This window comes from Pongo abelii, chromosome 4 (genome assembly GCF_028885655.2).
Source record: "Pongo abelii isolate AG06213 chromosome 4, NHGRI_mPonAbe1-v2.0_pri, whole genome shotgun sequence".
NCBI classification, from domain to species: Eukaryota; Metazoa; Chordata; class Mammalia; order Primates; family Hominidae; genus Pongo; species Pongo abelii.
Window position 1 is genome coordinate 148,318,292 of NC_071989.2, and position 19,063 is coordinate 148,337,354.

Below are 19,063 nucleotides of genomic sequence, written 5' to 3' on the forward strand. Positions count from 1 at the left end.
TCTGGGTGAGACGAGGGTAGTGGTAGTGAGGATGAAGAGAACTGGTAGAATCTGAGAAGTGTTTAGGAGGTGGAATGTATAGGACTTGATTTCAGATTGAACATGAGGGTTAGACAGAGGCTAGAGTCAAGATTCCCTCGGCATAGGCAAGCTCCGCAGCCAAAGGCAGCCATGTTCAATTAACAAAGCCTCTGAGTCTCGGTGACCCTGAGGCTTCTAGGATTCTCGGTGACCCTGAGGCTTCAATTCCCTATCAATAGGCTTCTCCAAAAATCTGTAGTGTAGACACTTCAGTGAGGAATGAAACTGATAAGACTAATTTGACCACTATAAAAATAATCTCCTGTTTCCTCTCTCCCTTTAAGGGAAAAAGAAGCCCCCATCTTTCCTCTCTCAAATTTTCATCATTTCCACCACTCCAATAGCCCTTAAAAAATCAATCAATACGTTATTCCACAGACATCTAATGGTCATGCTGTGTACAAACTATAATATCACTATTTTAGGGTTAAGGATTCAAAGATGATCTCCCTCTAGCAAATCCTGCTCTTAGGAAAAGACCCAGAACTAATTTTTACTGAAGAACAGATGAGTAACGGAGTGTGACCTTCCTTTAAGGGAATTTTTAACTAATACATTTTTTTTTCTTATTTCAAAAGTAATTCTCAGTAAGTACAAGTAAGGCATAAAAGTCACTAGAATACCCACTACCTGAAGATAATAATTAGAAACATTTTGATGTATGTCTTGTCAGACTTCTATACATATATTTTTTCCTTCTATGCTTCTATTTTAGCTAAAGAACTTATATTTTACTTAAGAAGAATATCTTACTCTAAGGAATGACCCCAGCATAACTGCTATTTCGTGCAGAGAACTTTCCTTTAGTCTTCAAAAGTCATGTTTCTAAGGTTCACACATAAATGGTTACTTCTAAAGAAGGCTTTGCTGGGTGTCTGGCCATGGCTAGGTGTTCATATTTACCAGCTGCCCCTAGACAAGTCCTGCTCACTTGGTTTTGGAGCATGAGAAAAGGGAAGTAATAGACACCCTCAAAGCTCGGCAGGAGGGCTGGTCATGGGAGGAGGCCTCCCAAAGTGCAACTAGTACTGCTACATTCTTTGCATGGCTCCTTCCTCTGTCTAAATAGCAAAAGGCTGCTGGGAATGGCATGTGTGTGACAAAGACACAAGGGAAAATTTGTTAAGAGCAGTGTCCCAGACTCTTCCTAGGGGAAACCTGATTAAAAGGATTATTTCAAAGGATCATTAGTAGAAAGAGAATTTTAGGCTCCCTTGGGTAGAGCAGCCTTTGAACCAAGCTCTGTTTCAACATTTCTTCTTCGTTCCTCAGAAGGTCGGCTAGAGTGAGCCACACACCGCAGATCAAACTCCCAATGCCAGGGACACAGACAATTAACGCCGGCCCCCTCCATGATTGGCGGTACCATCATCTCAACCTAGTTCAGGGGAGAGCTGGAGGGTTTGCCTGTCCCTTGGGAGCTGGAATACAGTGCTGGGCATTCCAGTAGTTCCCTCACACCCAGGAGTATGATATACCTTCTGTAGAACATTTAGTTTCTTTCAAAGTAGAAAATTCCCTGATGTTAAGAGAGCTAAGGTCTCCCCTTTCACTGAAACCTAAAGAGCTTCCCATTCTCATTTCTTTAGGAAGGTTCTGGTCCCAAAGCTGTACTGTGACTTGCAGTTTCCTGGAGAACCAGAGTAGGAGGAGGGTAAAGGTGGCTTTGGACATCCCCAAGCTGAGCATGCCTCCGGCAGGTGCTTTTGCAATCACAGCTGCCACCTTTCCTGGGGCAAATACTCTCCACACGCCAGAATTAAACTAATCCCATTGCAGCTGACATCTGGTCATATCCAACCACAAGTCTCCCACATATTGAGCCTTCTAGTGGTGGGAAACAAATTCAGGACTGAACTTCCTGAGGGACCTAACCTGAATGGACCACTGCTTTCCCACAAACAAAGATCCACTTCACATAATTGTTACCATCACTTTGATGATCACTGCCACCATTTCAACCCACCACTCAGCCCCTCTCCCAGCCACCATCCTAGCTGCATCTTGACTACTAGCCCGGTCAGTATCCTGGCCACTTCTGCCAATAACAGCTCCCATATATTGATCATCTGCTATGTTGTCTCCAGTCCTCAATGCAAATCTGCAAGTTTAATGAAGAGGAAACTGGCTCCAAGGGTTGTCACATTGCAGAGAAGAGGCAGAACTGGGCTTTCAACCTAGGCCTAGATGACCCCAAGCCTGTGCTTCTTCCACTGCCCCATGCTACCTCCATACTGTGGGCCAAGCTCTGGATGCAGACTGAGAAGGTAGACATTTGCTGGCTATGTGACTTTGCCAAGTCCCTCACTTCCTGTGCTTCAGTTTCATCTCTAAAATGACAGTTTTGTTTGAGGCAGAAAGATACAGAGCAGTGATGGTGTGTGTGTCTTGGGTGTCTATGTCTCTCTTTGGCTACTTATCGGGAGGTAGGAGTGAGGCCTTTCATTGTTCCTGCTCTTCAAACCCAGGGCAGTCAAATGCTGGTGCTGTCATGGGGACATAGTGGATCATAGCCAGGCTGGAGGGTGCCTGCTCACCCCCTGCTGCCTCTCTGGGGTGCCACATGCTGTGGTCAGGAGGAGGGGACCCTGGAAGGCCCTTGGAATATTCCATCTGCTGGGGGCCCTTTGGAAGGCTGATGGAATGATGAGGTAACAATAGCAGCCTGAGCTCCGTGGCTCCTTTTTCCCTCTAATGAGGTTTCTCTGTCCCACAGCCATGGAAAGCTCCCAAGCTCCCCAGAGATGCCTCCTTGGCCCATCCGCCTGCCTTTTATCCTACACCACCCAGCTTTCTCAACTCCTAATTGTGTTTCTGAGACCTCAATCCCCAGGCTCTTGACCAACCACACAGAAAACCCAACTGGTTACAACACTGCAACCTAAGTCCTGCACCCTCCTATGGCATGCCCTCCCCCTGGCTCACCCAGGCAGCCTGGCCTGGCCTGGCAGGAAGGACAAAGCTCACAGCCTCAGGGTCTTAGCCCTGGAAGATCCAGGGCATGCAGTGGCCAGCCAGGAGGACTTACAGATGGGTAGAGGCATTTACCAACTACATCACCAGGAAGAAAGCATGGCATAAGGGCATTTAGTTTGTAGTCAAGTTTTGGAATTCTGGCTCTGCCTCTTCCTAGCCATGTGACCATGGGCAAGAGATTTAACCTTTCTGAGACACACTTTCCTTGTGTGTAAAATAAAGATAATAATATCTACTTTGCAGAATGGTTGCAGGGATTAACCAATATAATATATTTAAAGCGTCTTGCTCAGTGCCTGACACATAGTTGGCACCCAATAAATGCAGTTTCCTTTTCCTACCCTGCTCCTCTGCCCATCCTCTGCCAACACCAACGGGGAAACAAATTTGGCAGATCACGTCTCAATTATTTGAGGGGCCAGGGCCCAGCCTCTGTACCTTTTGTCCTTTAAACTGCACAATCCATGAACTACTGAAGGTGGGAAGAGGAAAAGAGGAAAATGAGGCAAGGGTGGGAAACAGGTGGGTGGGCAGAAAAAAGGTGCAGAGGGCAGCCTCAGCCTGAGACAGGAGAGCTTCTGTGGCTTAGACCCCCAGAGCACCCCAAAACCAGTGCACAAGGAATTTGCTAAGAGCAGCTGGCCCCTGGATGGGGTGGGAGAAGGCTCCAGATTCATAGCCTGGTTTCAAGTGGGTCCTTCCCACTAGCCTGTCTGGGCTGGAAGCAGGGAACCTGATATTTACAAACTTCCGCAGATGTGTCCCAACAGCCTGCTTGCCCTACCACGGTGGAGGAGGAATAATTGCACTAAGGCCGAGCTCTCCCCTCCTCCCCCTTGAAGAGTCAGATGACCTCAGTGCTTCAATGCTCCAAATGGAGTGGGGTGGTGCGTGTGTGTGTGCGTGTGTGTGCAAGCGTGTGTGTACACGCGTGTGTATGTGTGCAGCTCCAGCCCCTAGCAGAGGAGGCTGCAGGCCTTGGTTCAGAGGGATGCAACATCTGGCCAGCTGTAAGCCTGAGCCAGATGTGCGCCGGCCAGATGGAGGGCAAGCTCCCCTGGGTGGGGGTTGCACAGGAGGAAGTCATAACCTCATTGTGCGGCCTAATCCTGAACATATTACTCTGGAATATGTGCACTATCAACAACATTGCCATAAAAAAGAGGCCTCAATAAAGAGAGAAGAAGGAGCAAGGCCTCGAGAATTGTCAGTGGGCCTCTGACACACTTTCTGGGATTGGGGGGACGTGGGGAGGGAGTATGGACTAGCACTTAACCCTGGGCTGTGGCCGCCCTTGTGCTTGTGAAGAGAGGGGGTTGAGCTGGGAGGTGGGTCTCCTGACCTGCAGAGAGAGCTACTGAAAGCTCAAAGCCGTGGACACAGCCAAAAAGGGCCTTTGTGACTTGGGCTGAAGGGTTAACAGACCTGGGGAAGGGGGTCCTGAGTCTGGGAAGAGCTGGAAGAAACAGGTCAGCCAGAGAAACACTCTAGGCCCCTCTCCTCTGCCTTCATGAAGCCTGGTATTCTGGATGCTTCTGGCAGGGAAGGCACTAGAATATCTATCTACGCCTCTTGTCCCCACTCCTATCCTCACTGCACCCCATCCTCCAACCCCTTCCCACCGCTCTCATCCTGAGAGAACCAGCCAGATGACCCACAAAGACTCAACGCAAGGCTATCAGGGCTAGGTGGTCTGACTACCTGGGGCATTGCATTAGGGCCCAGCCAGCGTTTTCTGGAACACTGACAAGGTACGGTGGTCACAACAGGCTTCCTGGAGGCTATGGGGTCTCAAAAGATAAGAAGGATTTGACCAGATGATGATAAGAGGAAAGGACATATTCTGTTCATCGTAGGAGGGCCCCGGCCCGGGAGATGCTGAGAGGGAGAAGGAAAGACAGAGAAAGCAAGACTAAAAGCGAAAAACCACATGGGAACCAGAAGCACCTCAGAGCTCAGGTGATCCAAGCCCCCCATCTGACAATAGGGAGAAAACGTAGAAAGAGGTGAATACAGCAGGAGGAAGCAGTGAAGGGTCCCCCAACACAGGATTTACAGGCAACCCCTCCCCCACCCCGGCAGTTTCTCTGCACTGGAAACCCAAAGAGAACCTGAAAAAGTGGGCCAGAGTTGAGGGCAGGTAGCCTGCTCACTGGGAGGCAAGGGGCAGGGTGTGGGGGTGGCTGGAAGCTGAAAAAAGAGACCCAGGGAAGGGTGGGGGACACAGAGCAAGCATGAGGCCAGGCTGGCGGTTCTCTCCCCTTGCCTCCTGCAGGATCGTGGCAAGCACAACTGCTTCTCATTAGCAAAAGTGACCGTGGAGGAGAAATCCAGCCCAACCCAGGTCACGGTCACAGCCCTGAGCAGCCAGCAGCAGCCAAGCCAGAGAGGAGCAGCCTGGGGCCCCAGGAGACCTGCAGTGGCTGTCTAGCCCCAGGTCTCAAGGTCACCCATGTCAGCACCTAGAGTGGACAATGATGAAAAGGAAGAATGAAATGACTGGAGGGGCAGGACGGGAGGGAAATTGTGCCAGCACTCTCCTGGCTGTCCTGCCTGTTTTCTCCCTCCCAATTCATCCATCACACCATGGCCAAATTCATCCCACCACCCACTCTCCTGCTGAGGAAGTGGCAATGGCTTCTCAACACCTTAGTCAAGATAAATAAACTTCTAAGCCCCAATTTAAAGGTTCTCTGTGATTTAGCAACCCTGGACGTCATCAGTCCTCACTCCCATGGCTCTCCAGGCCAAGCCCTCCACCCCAGCGACTCTCCGCAGAGGCCCCTGCGCGTATCCTGCCAAGTTCCTCTCTCTTTGCTCATGCACTTTTCTTAACCTAAAACGCCTTTTTGTCTCTATCAATTCATTGTTATTCCCCTTTTACATTCCACTCACCTGTGAAATTGGGAGAGTAATAATGCCTGCATCGTAGGGTTTTTGTAAGGATAAAATTAGAAAATGCTTGGAACAGAGCCTGGCACGCAGTAAACATTAGCTATTGGTGTTGTTATTATCGTTCTATTCATGACCCTTCCAGTCTGAGCCCAAGTTCTGCCTTCTCTGTAGGGCACTGTGTCCCTGACCTGCCCACCCACAATTGTCATCACCCTTCTTCTTGCATTTGCCAACTCAATTCATGTATGTTTAAACAATATTTGTCAGGCATCCTCTGCTATGCTAGGCATCATGCTAGACAGCATGGAGAAAATGGAGAATGAGAGGTTATCCCCGGCCCTCGAGGAGCTTACAGTCTGGAGAAAGTCAAATAGTAAAAGGCAGTTACAGGGTGTGCAAATGCTGAGCTTAGGGCACGTCCACTTCAGCGCCATCAAGGAACAGGGGGAGGGTCAGTGCTGAGGGACAGGAGGGCTTCTCAGAGGAGGTGATGGACAAGTGGGGACCTGAAAGCCAAAGAGGAGTTAGCAGAGTGGAGGGAGGGAGAGGTGTTGCAAAGAGGAGGAGCAGCATCGGCAGAGGCCCAGAGGGGAGAGGGAGGGTGATGCATATGGAAACTACAATGAGCTCAGGAAGGTTAAGAATGGACTGTGAGGAGGAATAGTGAAAGCTGAGGCTAGAGAGGTTTGGCAGCAGCCAGAAGGTGAAAGGCTACATAAGCTGGGCTAGGACACTGGGGCCCAGTCCTGTAGGCAGTGGGGAATCATGGGAGGGGCTGTGGTGCTCACTCTGCCCTTAACATGTGCCTTGGACTGTTGTTAACTATCTCATGGCTGCCAGACTTGTCTCCTCAGGAGATTAGAACCCAGTGCCTTCTCACGTCTCTTTTATCGGTGAGGTGGGACATCAGTAAGTAGATATTTATTGGGTGCTCTTTTGAGGGCAGACCATGGACCGCACAGAGCAGGACTTCCATGCAAGCCCAGTGAGTTGAGGGAGGAGGAGGAGAAACGTGACAAAGCGGGAGGGCCATGAAGTGTAACAGGATCATGGAGCATGCTCTGCACTCCAGGGGGAGTCCCAGGCCAGAATCAGCCCCATGGAGCCTGAGATAAGCCACTGAAACATCCTCACCCTCAGCTTCTTCCTCTGTAAGGTGAGCATCGGGCCATCTGTCTACCTGCCTACCACACACGAGAATGCAGGTGAAAGCCCTGCAAAGGTGAGCTCTCTCCACAGGAGCAGGCAGATGCTGAGACAGGGAGAGGAAGGTGGGACCCCCTGTGGGGCAGGCTCTGGAGGCTGGTGAAGGAAGCTCAAACCAAGAAAGAAAATAAACAAATGTGTGCCTCTCAGCAACTCCCCCACCCCATTCACATGTGCTCCCTCTGTCCATTTCTCCCTCCCCAGCTTGTAGGAATCACTGCCAACAATCCGTGGCATCCAGTCACCTTTCCCAACATACTGCACAATATGGGCACCTGGATAGTCAGATCAGGAGGCTCTGAGCTGTCCCTGTCCTGACCAGTTAGCATCTCCCCCGGAAACCTTCCCTGACCCCCAATTCACAGTAATCTCCCGCTTCTCTGACTTTTGCAATTCCAGGCCCTACCTACATGAAGTACATGATTTTGACTTCTCTCTAAGGGCTCTCAGATGACCCTTCCTAGCCCCAAGACTCTAAGGTCCTTGAGGGAAGGATCAGGCTGTTGCCTCTCCAGCATCCTCCAGGGTCCCCAGCGCAGGCTTCTCGAAGGCTTGGGGTGGTTGGTTCTCATCCCTTCCTTTCTGAAGATGTGAAGAGGACATGACAGTCTGAATGGGCCACAACTGGGACCCAGGGATGGAGACGGATTCACCAGGCAAAGGTCATAAGGTGGAAGCAGTAGCCATGTGGCCATTAGATGGAAAGGCTAAATCAGCAGGGCAGCTAGTGTCCCAATCCCAACAGGCAGGATGTGGAAATTCCAGGAAGCCAACGGCTGCTCAGAAAGAAATGGAAAGGCACTGCAGGTTTCAGTGCCCCACAAAGGGTCTGAGGCCAGGCCTCACCCCAAGCAGCTGCCCTCAACCCCTCCCCAGCTTCGTGGTACAGTGGGTGTGCCCAAGGACACAAAGCTGAAAAATGGGCTACCATCTGGAGAAGATGACAGGGCCTGCAGGACAGTGTCACCAAATGGCTTTCCCCCTGAGGCAATCAGGGCAGGGCTCATCAGCACTTTGAAAGGAACATCTGGCTGATTCCAGATGTGGAACCAGATGTGAGAAAATGACATGCTGGCATTAGCTGGTAGGCAAGTTCAGAGTCCATCCTCAACTCTCCCAGCTGGCCAGGCCCTCTCAAGATCCTTCTGCCCATGCTCCTGCCTGCACACCTCTCTTGGTTACATAGCCTTGGGCTGCAGGACTCTCATGGTTGGCCAAGTAGCTTCTCATGTCCAGCTTTGGTCCACCCCAGAATCTATGCATTCTCTTCTTCAGTAGAGATGGGAACTAGCTGGTCACCATCCCCCACTCAAAAATCTCTCTCTCTCTCTCTCTCTCTGTGTGTGTGTGTGCGCGCACGCATGTATGTGCACATTCACATAAAGAATCCTGAGAACAAGAGGCCAAGTCAGATCCCTTGCCCTGAAAAGGGCCCCAGAGAGGATGTAGCCCCACCCACTTGCTATACAGTTAAGGCAGCTGGGAAGGAGAGAAGGAGAGGTCTGCAGGGGCTGGGAGGAAGTCAGCCATGGGTCTAGTAGACTAGATCTCAGGCACTGGGAGTCCAGTGTTCTTTCCACACTGCCACCTCTTCCCCCCCTCTGTTCCACCTGCCAACCCACCAGGTCCAATCTCTGCCTGATATGCAGAGTAGGGGGAGCCTCTTTCCTGGGGTGAGGCACTCACTGTCAAGAGCTGCAGGTGGTGATGTGCAGGTGTCAGATCGAGGAAGAGCAATTGAAAGATGGCAATTTCTCTTCCGTGTTAGCACTAGCATTCCTCCTGGAGTGAGCAAGATAAAAGTCTCCAAAAGAAGAAGCCAAGAGAGATTTGAGAGTGGGTAGATGGCAGAAGAGAAGCCCCAAGCACTGGTCTCTGAGGATGTGGTCTGATAAGGGGAAGGTTCCTTGCTCACCCAAAGGAGAGCCTTTCCACTTCCTATGGGCGCTTAAGCCATCATTGCTTCATTCTGCAAGGGCCAGCACTTCTGGATTCTCACTCTGGTGGGTCCTAAACTCCAGAACCAGTGACTTCCCTGGACACGTTGGCTAGGACTGGAAGGCACCTCCTGGAAGTTTCCTGGGACAAGGACCCCAAATAGAAGCTTTCACAAGCCCATTCAATTCATCTTACAAAGCAATGCAAGGCCTGACTACAACTTTGCCCAGCCTCAGTCTTACAGCCTGTGAAACAGGCAAAGACCACTAGCACGGGAAAGAAAACAACCAGTATCTTCAAGCAGAAGATGTGTTCACCTTGCTCTCAGATCATTCTCACATGAGCTATAGCTTGAGACTCTGGGTTTCCTGGGAAGGGGCTGCTGTGTGGGGGCTAGGGCCAGCAAACAGGAAAAAATGGCGAGCTTTTTCAAGCATCAATACTTTTTGATTTGAAATCTCTCTTTTCCAAACTTTGCAGAGCACATACTGTCCAGTCCCCTTCGTTAAGGATTAATTACTAGCCAAGTTTGAAGTCTTTGGAGTTGTTTGGGAGTTATTTGAGCTGAAAAGGAAAACATAACTATGTTGTTATTTCTTCTAAATGGAAAAAGGATATTTTTTGTGGGTGTTTGCAATGCTTACAAACAGCTGAAGGGGTTTTTTACTCTATCTTTCCAAAAATCACTGCCCTAGGCCATGACCAAATATGGAAAAAATGGCCAAATAAAAAAAATCCCCAAACCATAAACTTTTCAGAAAGTCACAAATAGTTGAACTAGAAGCATGTAATAGAAATGGCCGGCGACCTTGTTTAGCACAATTTCCCACTGTTTCCTGCCACCCCTGCCCACCACTCATGTCTGTGATTCACCCAGGCATCTCTCAAGAGACTTTACTTTCTAGACATCCAAGAACCAAGAGCCAAGTACAGAACAGAGTGTTGGGGGAAACCTCAGCACTGGATTAACATCCTCATTCCACAGATGAGGAAACCGAGGGCCATTGATGGCATGAGTGACTTGCCCCAGGCCCCACAGCAAGCTTTGGCACAATCAGATTCCCTGCGTGGTTTTTACCAGGCTATAACCTCCAACCCCAAAAATGCTGCAGGGCAGACTGGGGCAGGGCCTGTGGACCTCTCTGAGAAGCCAGAATAGGTAGCCATCTGTGGCTGTGCTTTGATATGGCCACCACTGAGAAGGTGAGCATTGTACAGGAGAGGATGTTGGCCTGGAGACAGAGAATAACACTTCCTTGGTTTTTTTTATTTGTTTGGTTTTGTTTTTCTTTGATACGGAGTCTTGCTCTGTCGCCCAGGCTGGAGTGCAATGGCGCGATCTCAGCTCACTGCAACCTCTGCCTCCCAGTTTCAAGCGATTCTCCTGCCTCAGCCTCCCGAGTAGCAGGACTACAGACATGTGCCACCACACCTGGCTAATTTTGTTTGTTTGTTTGTTTGTTTGTTGAGATGGAGTTTTATTCTTCCCGTCCAGGCTGGAGTGCAATGGCGTGATCGATCTTGGCTCACCACAACCTCTGCCTCCTGAGTTCAAGTGATTCTCCTGCCTCAGCCTCCCGAGTAGCTGGGATTAAGGGCATGTGCCACCATGCCCGGCTAATTTTGTATTTTTAGTAGAAACTGGGTTTCACCACGTTGGTCAGGCTGGTCTCGAACTCCCGACCTCAGATCAACCACCCGCCTTGGACTCCCAAAGTGCTGGGATTACAGGTGTGGGACGCCGCGCCGCTTTTTTTTTGTATTTTTAGTAGAGATAGGGTTTCGCCACATTGGCCAGGCTGGTCTCAAACACCTGACCTCAGATGATCCGCCCACCTCGGCCTCCTAAAGTGTTGGGATTACAGGCGTGAGCCACCACGCCCAGCAGATTTCCCTGTCTTGGAAGATGAGTGTGGCAGCGTCCTGTCAAAGAGCATACACACTGTGCTAGCCACTACCAGGTAGCCTGGGACACCCTTCTCTCCCCAGTTCTTAGACAACTGGCATTGAGGAAAAGGTGAGTAGGGGTTGGTGATGCTGCACCTCTATCCCTGGGTCCCAGGCTCTGATAGATCAGAAACTTTGTTAAATCAGGAATCTCCTCCACAACATCCCTATAACCAAGATCCAGGGCAAGGTTCCTGGGAATTCATTCCACACATCAACTGCCCCTAAATGAGGAAGAAAGGGAAGACTGGAGCCTTCCTCTCTTCAGAGCTGAGGTTGGGGTTCTGCTTTGACACAAGGAGTCTGCTGTAGGTATGGTCCAGAATGGTAATATAATATTATGGTTAAAATTACGGCATCGGGCCGGGCCCAGTGGCTCACGCCTGTAATCCTAGCAGTTTGGGAGGTCGAGGCGGGCGGATCACCTGAGGTCGGGGGTTCGAGACCAGCTCAGCCAATGTGGTGAAACCCAGTTTCTACTAAAAATACAAAAATTAGCTGGGCACAGTGGCACATGCCTGTAGTCCCAGCTGCTCGGGAGGCTGAGGCAGGAGAATCACTGAAACCCAGGACGTGGAGGCTGCAGTGAGCCGAGGTTGCGCCACTGCACTCCAGCCTGGGCAACAGCAAGACTCCGTCTCAACAAACAAACAAACAAACAAACAAAATTATGGCATCAGACTTTTGGGCCTGAATCCTAACTCTATTACTTACTGGATACATGACCTGAAAGTTATTTAACTTATCTGTGATTCAGTTTCCTCAGCTGTAAATGGAAGTAATATAGCACCTGCATCCTCTGGCTCACCGTAAATGCCATGTAAGTTGTAGTAATTATTAGTGTTGTTAATTGCTCAATATTGACAACTTAGGGAAGAAAGAATAAACAGGTAGATGCCTAAGAACTCAGAACCTACTTCCTGTGTTGGACAGAACCTCCCAACATCAGTTCAAGAGGACAAGTTAACCGCACCACCTTCTAGCACATGTCAGCATAGTCAGGAATGCAGGAGGAGAGGCCAGAAAGCCCAAGACCTGGAGACCTGCCCATTCCCAGCCTCCTGCCAGCTCCTCCATGAACTCTGAAGAAGCTGCCAGGCTCGTCGGGGCCTTCATTTCTCCACTAGTAATATGAAGATAATAGAACCCTTTGCTGTCTGTCAAGTCCTTTGAGAGGCTTGGATGAAAGGCATAGGCAGCCGGGTGAGATGCTGCTATTACAGCTAATGACAGAACCAACACGCTTGTACGCTGCCGCCCAGCTCTGACTCAGGCTGTTTACGGTTCTTACCTTGGTAGTGGGGGTGTGGGGAGGGTTGAGTGGGTTTGTGGTCTGGGGAGAAGGGGGAGCCCCAGCCGGTGCCCTCGCCTGCCCTGCTACTGCACATAAGCGCATCTGCCATCATCTAGGTTTCGGCAGGGCCTCCTCTCCCTGACTCTACTGTCCTGTCTCTCTCCTCCCCTCCTGCCAGGACTCAGGCTCCAGCCCTGCGTGTGACACATCACTCTAGAGGACAATCAAGCTTGTTTAGAAACATGTGGGAGCCATGGTCTTTGGCTGCTGCAGCCAGAAGAATAAAACATTATTCAAGGCCAGGCCCTCCCTCTCCCACCATCCCAGCGACAGCAACCCCATAGGGGCCGATCAGCATGGGGCTGGACTCCTTCTGTGACCTCCACATCTGGTCAGATGCTGCAGGTCCCTCCCTCCTCCTGGGGAACTTCTCATGGGAGGCTGACCAGAGAACAGGGCCATTCCCGCTATGTGTCACCAGCTCAGTCTCTAGATTGTGGTTGTCCCCCTGCTCCCTGCTGAGAGCTGGAGGTGAAAGCGGGGCTGGCAAAGCAAAAGCAGCGGCTATCAGGCCATCCTCAGGCTCCTAAAGGAAGAGGTCTCTCTTTGGCAGCTCAATCCAGTTTCAGGAATCCTCTGCAATAGCCGCTGTGCTGACTTGGCATTAGCTTGGGGACATGCAAACTCAACCAGCCTCAATCCCAGTATAATGTGGGGGCCGAGGCAGCCCCATGCAAATGCCCCCCAGCCTCCCAAAGTGTCTCCTCTCCACTGAGGCTCTTGCTTTCCTGACCAGCACAGAGAGCTGGTCATTGGGATTTAGATGGCCAGGTGGCAGGAGGCGCACACAGTGGTCACCTGATTGCCTCTTCTACTCTATCTGTCTCCCTGGCCCCAGGAACTAGCCCTTGACTGCCCCAGCATATTTTCCCCTCTCCTCTTTCCCTCAAGCTCCCCCTACTCATCAAGTTCAGCCCCTGACAGTCCTCCTTCTACCAGTGCTGCTGAGCCCCTGGAGCAGATCACATGGCAGACACCGAATGCCAGAACGGGGGATAGCTAAAGAGAGCATAGAAAGAGGAAGGCTTTGTGGGAGACAAACTATGGAGGATGAAGAGAGAAAGACAAACCTCCAGTGGGAGAAGGGTGATCAGAGCCAGTTCGGCTCAAAACTATCGGGACAGAACAAGATTCGCTTGGAGAAGACTGGGGAGAGCATTCTAGGCAGGGGGAATAGTACAAGGCAGAAGTAGAAGAGGGAAGTGGTTTGGCATCTCTAGGAGAATCAGGTCTGACAAGGCATACGAGGCTGGGGTAAATGAAGAGTGGCCCCAGACTGCGCTTTGGGAATCCTGGGCAATGGAGGAAGCTCAGCGTAGGAGTGCAGGGGTAGCCAGGGCATTTGCTCAGACCGTCTTCACAGGAAGTTACACAGGGGGCTTCTTCATCCTTCCCAAGCCCCAGAAGGCAGGGAGGAACTGAAAGAAAACATTCTCATCACTATTTAACAGAGAGGAAAACTGAGGCTCATTAGTGCTTACTCATCTGCCCAAGGTCCTGCAGTAAGTCAACAACCAAGCCAGTGGAATATTCTAGATGCCCGGGCCTGGAGGGGTCCTCAAGAGGTCACCTACTCCACCTCTTGCCCCAGGCAGACCAGATCCCAACAAATCAGGCCTCTGACTATGCCTAACCATGCTGCAGTTAAACATATAACTTCTCTGGTTCATAGGCAATATGGAGCCATATAAAAGCCCTCTCTAGACCTGAGGGTCATTTTTCAAGATTGACCTTCTCCAGGTTAGATTTCTCTTCTCCAGGTTCAATCTCAACAGGTTTCTTCTCTACTGGCCTAAGCCTCCCATGATTGACATGGCACATATACTAGTGAATTAAAGGAATGAATAAATAGTGAATAAATAAACAAACAGACAAATGGTTTCCAGACAAGCACAACACTTTGACCTCCATAAAGCAGATCTCAAATAGAAGTCCTCAACATCCCTAAATTCACTGAACAACCTGACATGATATATTTACAACCATCCAGGGTGATCTGGAGATATCCTTAGGCCATATTCTTCCTTTAAAAGGATGAGTATCTCCCCTCCTTATCTATCCTGACACAAACTCACATACACATGTATTTGCACATTCAAATAAAGTATAGGCGTCAGGCCCTGGGGGAAAACCCGTCCCTATCTCAACCAGGTTGGCATCTGTGCTGGAGTCTTTTGATAAAGAGGGTTTCTTCTGCAGACAGCTAAGACATATCTCCCTGAGATTCCTCCCTCATCTTCACCCCCATGATCCTCATATAAGGAAAGAACTGAGCCCTACACATATAGGTACCATTTATGCTTACCATGTGCCAGCCACCGTGCCAAACACTTTATATGCATTTTCTTATTTGGTCTTCACAAGCACCCTGTAGGTTATAGAAGAGGAAACTAAGACTTGGAGAGGTGAAGTCTGGCCAGTAAAGAAAGAGGCAGGCTTAGACTCTGGTCTGCCTGACTCTAGAGTCCACCTTCCTGCCCACTCTTGCTGTCTTTCCTCTTTCTAGGCCTGGTGGCCTTGAATGTCCTCACCACTCCCTGCCTAACCCCAAGCCCCACCCCAGCACGCAGAACCTCATCTAGGTAAGAATACTCAATCACAACAGCGGGGGTTGTTCACATCCAGCAACTTGTCTTTGTTCAAACTGGTTCCTTTCTGGTTGTTTCCTTTTCTTCTAATCTCAGATTGAAGACCTATTATTTCCAAGCCAGGAAAAAAGAACAAGGGAAAAAAAAGGGGGCTCTGTTCCATGAACTGTAACATCTCTCTGTGCTGCCCAGTTCCTCAATTTCCTGACTCTTGGACAAGCCCAGCCGTGCCTGGCCCCCAAAATTGGCAGGACAATTGGTCACAAAACCTTTTTAGGGTCTTCTCTTCCTTTAGAGCCAAGGCTGGGGTGAGAGAATAAAGAATTGATGGGAAGAAAAGCAGATCAAAGAAAGGTGCTGGAAAATGGTAATAACTGGAATTCCCAGCCTAGCCCTCCAATGTCTACCCTACTGTCTTGGGACTTTATGTATCTCCTTTCCGGCCTAAAGAACTAGCTCCAGAGAGAATGTATGGTTAGTCACACACAGAAATACAGATACACACACACATACACACACACACACACACATACGGGTGCCCATTCTAGAATCACAGCCTGTCATAACCACACATCCCAGGCCAGTCTTATTCTCAGAGGTACCCAAAACCTCAAGGGACCCAAAACCCCCTGAAGCTAAGAAGCTAATCATGAGCACATGCACCCAATCACATGTTCCCGAACATTGCCATAAACATGCCCTTTCTACTAGGCACAAACATTGTCACATGCATGCTTGGGGAGTGTGTCCCAGGTCTCTGGACACAGGCATTTGCAGACAGGCTCAAAGAACAAAGGATGCTGGAGTTAGACTCCTCCATCAGAGAGGTTCTCTAAGCTGACAGGGCCTCTACTTCTTGGCTTCCTGCTCCACCTAACCCCTGAAGTTACTGAATTGGTTGGGTCCTATCAAGTCCAGGGAGAGGGAGGGCCCTTCCCAACTTTCCCCATGACCCTCATTCAAAGCATACCTATCTAGCCCTGAGCCAACAGTGGCCAAGCAATGACAGGAGACATGGTTTTTGTCTGACTGTCAGGAGATGCCACTGTGTCAACCTGGAGGGGAGAGTGGAGTTTTTGGCCTCAGGCCACTAAGAGCCTCTAACCTGGGGCTGGCATTCACTCTCCCAGCTTAAGGGGAAACAAAGGTGTCTTGATGCATGGGCACTAGGATTGTTGGTGGCAGTAGACACATCAGCACCGCCCCAGGGCAAGAACCCTACCACCACCTTGTTAACCCCTCATGGTCAGGCTAGCTCTCCAGCTTCCCACCTGGCTCCACAACAGCAACCTCCTCCCACCCTAGGCACAGTTGTCACATGCTCTGAGACTTCTAAGAGCCTGCATGAATGGTCCAGAGTGGAACTAGGTGGGGGAGATGGGTGGAGCCAGACAGCTCACTATGTTCCAGGGTGGGTCAGGGGACAGTACCCCAGAGGAACACCCCGACTCTCTCAACTCCTCCCAAACCAAAGCCACAGGTTTTCCAAGAAGGCAAACAGCTGCTCAGACAAAGCAGCCCAAACCAGCACAATTGCCAACAGAGCTTGAGGCAAGGCATTCCCCAGCCCCAGACCAGGCCAAACAGCAGAGTGATGCAGTCCTCCTGAACAGGGATGGCAGCAGCAGCCCCAGCTGCCAGCAGGAGGCTGTGGCTTTCATGCCACCACACAGCAGTGCTGCTGATGCTCCAATGGATAACAGGGCCTGAACATTCACCCAATCAGGCCCCTGGACAGAGAGACTCTGACACTTCTGCTGATGAATCCTGGTCCTTCTGAAGGCCTTCCTATCAGCAGCAAAGCACAGAGCCATACTTTCTGCCAAGATATGTCTCCTTCCCAGTCTGGTAGAGACCGTCACCCCAATTGCAGACAGTGCTAAAAGGAAGAGCTGTCAGGAGTGCTCACTAGTACAACTCTTGCCAAGGTCAGGATGTGACTGTGAGGTAAAGCCAGGAGAGGCATGGATGTGGGGCTCATGGCCTTTGCAGAGGGAGAGGTGTGCTAGCCAGGGGGAGAGGGGATTGTGGGCAAGGTCCCTACTACCAGTCTCTCATATCGCCCTATATCAGCCTATTCAATTTCTTCCTAGGACTTTTCACAATCTCTAATTTCTTTTTTTAATATTTGCTTACTTATTATTTGTTTCCTCCACTAGGCTATAAGCCCCATGAGTTTAGGGACCATGTCTTGCTTATTTACTATGGTATCCCCAGTGTCAGTATGGTGCCTGGCACATAGCAGGGACTCAGTAATATTTACTGAATGAATGAATGGTCTCTGTCCAAAAAACCTCAGTGCACTATGCTCCATTGCCAAAGAAACACAGGAGTGATGCACCTAAACACCTAGTGAATCCAGATCAGAGATGGCAGGAAGTTCTTCAAGGAAGGCCCACCGGCTCTCCCACTCATGCATTCATACCACATCGTACAAGTCTAACCTGAGCACTTACGTGACAGGTACTGCACTGGAATGTGAGGATCCCTCCATGAAACAAACAAAACCACTGGCCCCTTCCCTTACGGAGATATGACTTTGGTAAGGAAGGGATATTAAGAAACAAATGACCAGAATTCAGTCTGACAAGCACCATCAGAGGTAAGATCAGAGGACCCACCCTAGTCTTGGGAGCTGGGAAGCTTTCCCAGAGGACGGACATTCTAAGATGAGCTCTTAGGGGTGGTGTGAATTAGCAGCAAAGACTGGAGGAGGAAAGAGGGAAGAAAAGAAGATTTCATAAAAAGAGGTTAGTATATGCAAGAGTCTAGAAATGAGAGCGTATGCGACTTAAAAAAAGGAGAAAAGGGAAGTTTGGCATGGTCAGGGGTGATGAGGAGAGGCTGAGAGAGGCAGTTGGAAATGCAAGCAGGAGGACCTGGAGGGCCTGGGAAACTGTGTGGTGAGCTGCTGATGGGCTATAAACAGAAAAGTAAAAGAATCTAAGTTTGTGATTTAGAAACTTCCCTAAGTGCACAGAAAAGTAAGCTCAGAGCATACCTGCTCATGCAGAAGGCTAGTGAGGCTTCTCCTATCTCTAATGGATGGGAAGGAGAATACAGGAACTGCTCAAAAAAAGGCCTGGGAGGAAACAGGGGTCATGCAGGACCCCAGCCTTCCCCAGTGGCTCCACATCAATAGAACTTATTTGCCCCTTGCTCCAAGAGATAACACCCAGGGGATTGCAAGAGACCTGAGATGCCAGTCATGTGGGAATCACATGTGAGGAGTCTCCACACTGCATAGCCCACGGGGATAGGGTCAACGGGAGTGGCTGGAAAGGAAGAGGAGGCAATGGCCAGTGCTGGGGCCAGGGATCATGGGATTCAAGAAAACTATTTAGAGTCAACTTCATGCCTAGATTATAAGGACCTTCACTCCAGGGACTATTACCTTGTATCCCGCTCAGCCCTGGGTACAAGGTAGATGTCCAACAAGTACTCCTCTTAGGCAGAGGAATAGAAAACCCATTCAGACATTCTCAGGACACATATACCTCCTCCGCAACAGAGTCTCCCTACTGAAGGACAAGTGTCCTTTTCCTCTTTCTGCATCCTGCAGCCCAATAAAGGCCACAGGTGGCCAAATGTACCAGACAGCAAAAGCTGATGAAGACGCTGCTGCCGTGCACAAGGTGGGCCCAGGAGAGGGCAGTTGGTGGCCAGGTGGGAAGAAAAGCAGAGACACTTCTAAGGAGAGACTGGTAACTGAAGATCCCTCAGATGCAAGGCCTCATCAGAGATGTAGAACGCCTGGGCTCTAGTCAGAGCCCTGAAGACTCTTTTAACCTTGGGTCTTGATTTTCTTACCTATAAAAGGAGAACAGGGCCGGGCGCAATGGCTCTTGCCTGTAATCCTAGCACTTTGGGAGGCCGAGGCGGGTGGGAGATCAAGACCATCCTGGCCAACACGGTGAAACCCCATCTCTATTGAAAATACAAAAATTAGCCAGGCATGGTGGCGGGCGCCTGTAGTCCCAGCTACTCAGGAGGCTGAGGCAGGAGAATCCCTTGAATCTGGGAGGCAGAGGTTGCAGTGAGCTGAGATCGCACCACTACACTCCAGCCTGGGCAACAG

The 19,063-nt window shown here is 50.1% G+C and overlaps 1 protein-coding gene and 1 long non-coding RNA gene across 3 annotated transcripts in view; one reads left to right on the forward strand and one right to left on the reverse strand.

Annotated features, from left to right (window-relative positions):
- The window catches only part of LOC129059722 (uncharacterized), a 30,792-nt gene extending 24,909 nt beyond the window's left edge, over nt 1–5,883 (forward strand). The window contains exons 3-4 of the long non-coding RNA XR_008525760.1: nt 4,914–5,016; nt 5,333–5,883. This is a non-coding gene — a long non-coding RNA (uncharacterized LOC129059722). The remainder of the gene's footprint in view (nt 1–4,913; nt 5,017–5,332) is intronic.
- Nucleotides 1–19,063, reverse strand: part of NRG2 (neuregulin 2) — a 203,125-nt gene that overhangs the window by 108,578 nt on the left and 75,484 nt on the right. The window lies entirely within an intron of this gene.